An 8,941-nucleotide genomic window follows, 5' to 3' on the forward strand; every position below is an offset into this window, starting at 1 on the left:
TGGCGAAAAATTGAGGGCCTATCAAGCTCTCAGCTGCCCAAATCAAAGACAGAGCATGCACTTCAACATCACCCAACATAGCGGCAACCCCCTAAGGCAGAAGGCGCTGTTCCCAGAGGAACTAGTTGATGTCGGTGGCTCTTTTGCCAGGGAAACTAGGAACATATTCTGCAAAAAGGATAGTCGGAACAGGAGGCGGGTATGTCAGCCAGGGAGATTGATGACGTTGTAAAGCAGATATCATCTTTTAAGGGGACAAAGGGGGATACTGTTGTACACGTTGACACTAATGATATTAAGAGTAGGAGACAGGCAGAATTACTTAACAAGTACAGGTCAATGTTGAAAAAAAGCTATAAGTTAGGGTTGAATTTGAAAGTGTCTGCAACTCTGCCAAGGCATGATAGGAGGGAGGATATCATGAGAGTCCCGTCCAGCAATTCCGCCCTGGAGAGACTGTGTAAGGCTCAAGGTGTAGAATTTTTCTTAGTCTGGTCTGTGCTTGTTAATAGGAGCGACTGCTTCTGCAGGGATGACATACACTTATATAAAAAGGGTGCAAGAATATTTGCTGATGCCATCGAGGCAGCGTTAGGCGGGTCGGAAAGCTGCTAGGTTGGGGGAAATACACTGACAAGTGGATTAACAATAGCCGCTGGCAGAAATGAAAGTGTTTCTTGCACTGCTTCTATTGAAATGCTATTGAGCAGCAACCTGTAAAGCAAGGCAATGGGGATATCCAAGTCTGCTGGGAGTCATAGTGGAACAAGTAAATACATGGACTGTGTTACGGTAACTAAAAGTAGAAACAGGTGCACGTATTCTTGAATGTACATCAAAGCTAGAATTGTAGTTACAAATTTGATGAGCTTGAAGTGCTAGTCAAGACATCAAAGACAGATATTGTTGGGATATCAGAGATGTGGTGTCATTCAGACATAAGCAGTCAGAATTGGAATTTGGTGGGGTGCAATGTGGACAGAAAAGTTAGGCAGGACTGGAAGGAAGTAGCGGATATCCTGTTAAGAAACACATAAAATCTAAGGACGTGCATCCAATTGATGTTGGTGGACAATGCAGTGTTGGGTCTTTTGGTGTGACATAAGCACTGGGATAGGAAAAATGAGAATAGGTGTGTGTAATAGGCCTAATGAATCTGATGAGTGTAATGAGCAGTTGTGCAGAGAAATAAAGTGTGCCAGTAAATCAAACTGTCTTATAATGGGGAATTTTAATTTCCCAGAGATTGACTGGAATTTGGGGGTTGGTCACTCACACATTAGCAAGGATTTTGTGGATTTATTGGATGATTGCTTTCTACAGCAGGGTTTTCTGGAGGGAATTAGAGGAAGTAATACTCTTCATCTGGTTATCAGTAGTGATTCTTCATGCATTAAGAATCTGCAGATAAAGGAATCACTAGGTGGCAATGATCACAGTTTGCTGAAGTGAGATTTAATCAAAGAGGTAACTGCCATCGGGGATAAAGGGAAAGCCTTTTGCTTTCGTAAAGGGGACTACGGTGGTCTGAGACAGTATTTAAATTCTATACGGATTCTATACGGTGGGACCAACTGATGATGTTACCAACAGCAAATTCAAAATGGAAAGCATTCAAAGAATTTACCTTGAAAACTACAAGGCTTTGCATACCAACTAAGAAATATTGTTCAAGATTTTGGCCTAAATGGATGTCAGATAAACTAATTAGACATGTGGCAGAGAAAAAAAAAATATATGGGATACGTATAAATTAACATGTAAGAAAGTCACAAAGGAGATTAGGTAGGTAAAGGCAGACTACGAGAAATCTCTGGCAAAGGACGTAAAAAAACACAGCAAAGAGTTCTTTTGTTATGTAAACTCTAGAAGGAAAGGGATGAATCAAATTGGTCCTGTTTATTTCGATGGTTCAACTGTTGATGATTCTGCTCAGGTAGCTAACAAACTAAATAAATATTTTGCTTCTACATTCACACATGAGTAGTTATTCAGGGAGGCGAATGCCAGGGGTGTATGAAACTCTGGCAGTAAACTAGATAATCTTGTAATAACTGAGAGTAAAGTGGAGCAGAAATTGTTGAAGATAAACATAAGAAAGGCACCTGGTGTGGATGGAATCTATCCAGTTATATTAAAAGAGGCAACAAAGGAAATAAGCACACCCTTAGCCATAATTATGAGAGCTTCCTTGGATTCAGGACAGGTACCCATGTTTTGGATAGGTTCAAAATGTGACCCTAATCCACAAAGGAGAATCAAAGGGAAACACAGATAATTCAGACCTGTTAGTTTAACTTCTTATCCAGGGAAATTAATGGTGGCACTAGTTAAAGAAGCATTGCAGAAGCATTTGATCATCTAGACAAAACTTCAGTTATAGCTCGGACACAGCATCGATTTGTTAAGGGGAACTCTTGTCTGACCAACTTGATTGGATACCATGATATAGTCACAAACTACATCATAGTATCCAACTATGATGTAGTTTGTGATGTAGTTTGGATGCAAAGAATAATCTTGATATCAAATATTTGGATCTTTGAAAGGCTTTTGATACTCTTGCACATGGAAGACTGCTGCATAAATTGGAGCAGTGCGGCATTGGAGCAAATTGCTGTTATGGATAAAGGGATGGTTGAGTGTGAGAAGACAGAGAGTGGTTATCAATGGCCACTGCTTTTCGTGGACTAATGCTATTAGTGGAGTACCCCAGGGTTGATACTCTTGCACATGGAAGACTGCTGCATAAATTGGAGCAGTGCGGCATTGGAGCAAATTGCTGTTATGGATAAAGGGATGGTTGAGTGTGAGAAGACAGAGAGTGGTTATCAATGGACACTGCTTTTCGTGGACTAATGCTATTAGTGGAGTACCCCAGGGTTCAGTGTTGCGTCCATTGTTGTTTTCTGTATTCATCTATGATATTGATGATGGTATATCAGGCTTAATGTCAAAGTTTGCAGATGATACGAAGGTCGGCAGTGTTGTTAATGAGAGTACGCTGTTGCAACAGGATCTAGAAAATTTGTGAAGATGGGCTGAGAGGTGGCAAATTAAGTTTAACATTGACAAATGTAAAATACTACATATGGGAAGCAATAACCCCAGAATAGCGTATCAACTCTGTGCTACAACTCTGAGAGTGGTAGAGATAGAAAAGGACCTGGGGGTAATTGTGAAGGCAGATATTAAGTTTTCTGAGCAGTGCAGACGGTCCGCAAGAGTAACACCGTGTATTGTCAATGATATACAGAAATATTTCTAGCAGGGATAAGGAAGTGATTATCCACTTATATAAGGCAATGGTCAGGCCATACCGTGAGTACTGTATACAGGTCTGGTGACCTCATTTTCAGAAGGAAGTAGAGCTGTTAGAACGATTACAGAGAAGCGCAACACGATTAGTGATTGGAACAAAAGGATTGCTCTTATGAAGAAAGGCTTAAGTTTTGCAAATTAAGGTGTCTGGAGACTACGCACCGGCGAGGTGATCTGATTGAGATGTATAAAGCCTTGAATGGTTTGAACATGCTCGATGCTGATGGGATTCTTCCTGTTGCTCAGAATAATCGTGTGAGAGGGCATAAATTCGAATTGAGGAAAGACAGTTGCAGGATAGATGAGCGGAATTTTGCCTTTAGCCGGCGGGTGGCTGATTAATGGAACAAACTTCAATCTGTCATTGTAAAACTTGGTAGCTTAAACAGATTAAATGCAGAACTAGACATATATTTGGATCGAATGGATTGGTGAAATCAGAAGGGTGTTTTTTTTTTTTTTTTTTTGGCTGATGCTATATAAGCTTGTTTTATTGCATCATGTGGCTTGCCAATGCTAAAAATTGCGACTAATGGTCCGTTGCGATATTTTGTTCTGTGCACCAAAGTTGTACTCTGACGTGATGTGCGACATTGTGGCCCGTCTGTTTGCTTGCAAAATTATAGCCATCCTCCTCTGATCTCTCTCATCAACAAGCGATTTTCTTCCATAGGAGTGCCTCTGAGAGGATGTTGTCTGTTCGTTGAACCATTTTCGATACACCCTTGAAACTGTGGTGCTTGAAAAGTTCAGGAGAACTGCCGTTTCAGAGATGCTTTGTCCAGCACGTCTTGTACTTACTGTCATGTTACGTTCTAAGTCCGTTAGATCACTCCTTTTCAACATTCTTGCTACGGTTTGTATGCTAAACTGATACTATAAAGGTTGCTGTGCTGCTTTTATATCCACAACTGAGGTCAAGTTAATTGCAACGGTCTGGGACAAACCATTTGTATGCAAAGCAGCGGTATACCTACTAAAGTGGCAGCACAGCGCATGTCCTTATTTCATAATTTAATTACATGATTATACATATATATATATATATATATATTTTTTTTTTTTAATTTTTTTATTTTGGTAAGATCCGTGAAATACGAAACATATTGATCGTGATGCTAAAAGGTGTAAAAGTCACTCCAAAAAAATAAATCCTGCTATGTGGCCAGCTCTTTACTAATTAAATCACAATGGATTTTCTGGAAATTTACCAGTTATACTTTGGCCATCATCTAATACGCTAGAATATGACGTGGATACCACATGTTATTTGTAACGGTTGCTCCAATCGATTACATGGTTGTGTGAAGAGAAGGAAAAAGTGTCTGTCCTTTGCCAACGGTATGAATAGAACCAAAAGGCAGTGATGGTGATTATAATTATGCGAGCATCACTAGACTCTGGGGAGATTCCCTTCGATTGGAAAAGTGCAAATGTATCTCCCATACATACGGGTGGCTCTAAAAGTGAAGTTGGAAATTATCGACCTGTCAGTCTGACTTCAGTAGTAGGGAAAATCATGGAGGCAATGATCAAGGGTGGAATTCAGGATCATTTGGATCGAATTGAAATTCTCAAGGATACTCAGCATGTGTAAAGGGAAAATCATGTTTAACAAATCTGGTTCACTATTTCGAAAGGGTCACTCACGAGCTGGATTTAGGAAATAATTTCGACATTGTTTATTTAGATTTCAGCAAAGCTTTTGAGTCAGTCCCACATGAGCGGTTGCTTTATAAGCTGGAACAGGTTGGAATCACTGGGTAAATCCTTAGATGGATAGAAGAATGGCTTCAGGGCAGGAGGCAGAGGGTTGCGGTAAATGGCTATTCCTCAGATTGGGTTGATGTAAGAAGTGGGGTTCCCCAAGGATCAGTATTAGGACCACTGTTGTTTTTAATTTTCATAAACGACATTGATGAAGGGATAGAGGGCGTGATGTCTAAATTTGCAGATGATGTTAAAATTGGTAGAGTAGTTAATGATCACTGTCAAGCTGAGCTTCTTCAGAGAGAGACCTAGATAGACTTCAGGAATGGTCAGAAAAATGGCACCTGTGCTTCAATCCAACAAAGTGTAAGGTAATCCCAAAAAAAATATATTCACTTGGTGGAGTTCATCTAAACCCCTGGAGGAAAGGGACTTGGGTGTTACGATACGGTCAGACATGAAATTCTCTGAGCATTGTAAACAGGTTGCAAGGAAGGCCCATGGTGTCCTATCGATGATCTATCGAACTTTTGCAAATAGAGACAGGGACGTGATAATTCCATTATATAAGGCTTATGTTAGACCACACTTGGAATACTGTGTTCAAGTATGGAGACCGCACCTAAAAAAAAAAAACATCGAGCTTCTTGAAAGGGTTCAAAGACGGGTAACTCGCCTGGTGAGATCGGCAAAAGGGCATCCTTATGAAGAAAGACTTCGAATATGTGGGTTGCAGAGTTTGGAAACTAGACACCTTAGAGGAGATTTGATTGAGGTGTTTAAGGCTCTGAGATGCATCAGTAAAATGAATGAGGACAAAATTTTCAAGATTATAAATGATGCTAGAACTAGGGGACATAAATTCAAGTTACGGGGGGAAATGTTTAGATTGGACTGCAGGAAGTTTTATTTTAGCCAGCGAGTTATAAATTACTGGAATAAATTGCCTTCATGGGTGGTAGAGGCCGACAGTTTGGAGAAATTCAAAGGTCATCTGGATAGTACTTTCGGGTAAGGGAAGCGCATAGGATGATAGGCTTAATTTCCTTTTTTTTATTAATTGTTATTATTTAGTTATTTATTTACTTTATTTTTTTATTAATTTTTTTTTTATCATTGTTTTGTTCGGATTTTTTTTTTTTTTTTTTTTTGGCTGGTGCAGCATAAGCCATAGGCTTTCTTGCACCATGCGGCCGTTACTAATACTAATACTAATAACTTTTGTAATGTGAATGTAGATAGCTTCTTCAAGAAGAATAAGAAAATATTGTTTATCCCAACTATTGTTTATTGTGAATTTAGTGTTAATATCAATTGCTCAAAGACAATATGCCAATTTTCGACACCTCAACAACGTGGACGGGATTCTTTAGAAGAAACAAAAAAGAGATGAGATAAAGATGCGATTGCCAGAAACTTGGGATCTTCAACTGACTCTGTCTGCAACTGACGAAGAGACATCGGGACCATAGCTATTTACCGCAGATGAGCTGAATGACCTTGTTAGAGATTTAACCCTTTCCCAATATAATGCCGAACTTCGGCTCAAGATTAAATCACTTCGTTACGAACAATGTCAAAAGTGTAGCATTATCGAAAAAGAAAGTAAATTTTTACGACAGTCTTTACTGTACGCGGTTTGCTCCTCTACTTCCGTGAATCGATTGGAGTTTCGAGAGTGTCCTCAAGGCTCGATTTTTGGACCGGAAATATGGAAATAGTATTCAAAGAATGGATTGAACGAACCTTTGACAGGACTATAGTTATTGCAAATGCTGATGAACTAACTGAAAATGCTGATGAACTAATCGAAGGCAAATCCTGATGAGCTTTAGGGCCTTCTGCCAGTCAAAGTATATCATTGATTTATTGTACAGCTTAAGCTTGAAGTAGTTTGATTATCTATTAAATTCATAGCAAAGCTTATTATCTTAGTACTCACCTCTGAGATCCGTATTGGTTAAGGTAAAAATTACATGAAAGGAAGATAAAAAGAGAGTAAAACCGAAACATCCATTACATTAATAGATTGATTACATTCGAGTTTTGGCAGTCGGGGTGAGCGGACGTGCTTCGTAAGGTCTTCTCAGTTAAGTGGATTGGATTACTGTTGATAAGTGCTTGTAAATATTTGATTCATTTAGATATTGTTGGATTATTTTGTTATAAGTTTTCCTGTAACAGTTTTATTTTAATAATATTATAGATATAATTTTTTAAAGTTAATTATCATTGATATTTGGCTAAATTTATAATGGTAGTTACGAGATCTGCCTTAAACACGTCACAGGGTATCATGACTCACTCGAAAATAGCCGATGGCGAATTACTTGTGAGTCATGACTTAATCCGTAGCCGAATCAAGGTCGACCTGGCGACTAATCATAGCTCACCTGGGGATTCTTTTCTTTGTCATCGATGTAAGGAGTGCCCCGATCTTAAATTACAATTTGGTACACTGATGAAACAATTTTAGTCCCTGAAAAAACGGGTGCTTGCCCTCCAGAATAATGCATCTGGGAGCTCGTCAGGGACTCAAGACTCAATCTACCAAGAGATGCACACCCGATTCTGGCCTCAAAACAGAAAAACCAAGCATTAAACCATTAATGCAAACTACTCTGGTCAAAAAGACATTGTTTTATTAGGAGACTCCATTGTCAGGGAAACGGGAAATATTTTTTGTAAAAAGGATAGGTGGAATAGAACCAGGGTATGTCTGCCGGGAGCAACTATTAACGATGTCACAGACATGTTGTCAGATTTTAAGGGGGTAAAGAGAATATTATTATTCATGTGGGGACTAATGACATTAAACGTACACGATCAGACGATTTGTTGGAAAAATAGAGGACCATGATGAGGAAATGCCGCGAGCTAGGCCACAATGTCTATTTGTCTGCAATTCTGCCCAGACACGATAGGAGGGATTATATGTTAAAAGCATTGTGGATTAACTAAAGACTTGAAGGAATCTGAAGGCTTTGGGTTGGGGGGGGGGGAATTTCTGTCAGCATGGCCCACACTTGTAGTTAAAAGGAATTTGTTTTGTAGAGACGGGATACACTTAAACAAAGGTGGTGCAAACGTTTTTGCCAGTATTATTGAGTATACTTTAAAGGTTCAGGAAAACTGCTAGTTAGGGGGGGATGTGGGTAATACTGACACGCGTTTATCTGATAATATTGGTCAATTTAACTATTGCACATATCTCAAGAGTTCTTATCTCTTACCCCAACTGGACATATTATCTAGATGTTCTGGGGGAAGAAACGTTTCAAGTCAGCGGGTAGCTAATACCAGGGAAAAGAACCTAAACAAAATTCAAGGGTTGTGTTAGGGTTGTTAAATATACAAGAACAGTAAGACTTAATTGTTTATACAGTAATGTTAGAAGTGTCGTCAATAAAATGAGCGAATTTGAACTGCTGTTTAAAACAAGTAACGCGGACATAATAGGGCTTACGGAGACGTGGTGCCACCCGGAAATTGGGGATGATGAGTTTCCGTACGGCTTGTATAATGTATTGAGGAAGGATAGGGTAGATAGAAGAGGTGGTGGGGTAATGCTTCTTATCAGAAGCAGCCTGAGTGCAACGATAGCTTTCCTGGATTCATATGTTTCATATGCTAATATAGAATCTGTATGGTATGAGATAGTTGGAAAACAAAGGCACAATGCGAGTAGGAATAATCTACAGAACAGGTGATTGTGAAGATTATGACGAAAGCCTCTACATGCAAATGGAATGGACAAGTATAACGATAGCTTTCCTGGATTCATATGTTTCATATGCTAATATAGAATCTGTATGGTATGAGATAGTTGGAAAACAAAGGCACAATGCGAGTAGGAATAATCTACAGAACAGGTGATTGTGAAGATTATGACGAAAGCCTCTACATGCAA

This window comes from Mastigoproctus giganteus, chromosome 11, assembly GCF_048544385.1.
Source record: "Mastigoproctus giganteus isolate SK-2022 chromosome 11, ASM4854438v1, whole genome shotgun sequence".
In the NCBI taxonomy this organism is placed as follows: Eukaryota; Metazoa; Arthropoda; class Arachnida; order Uropygi; family Thelyphonidae; genus Mastigoproctus; species Mastigoproctus giganteus.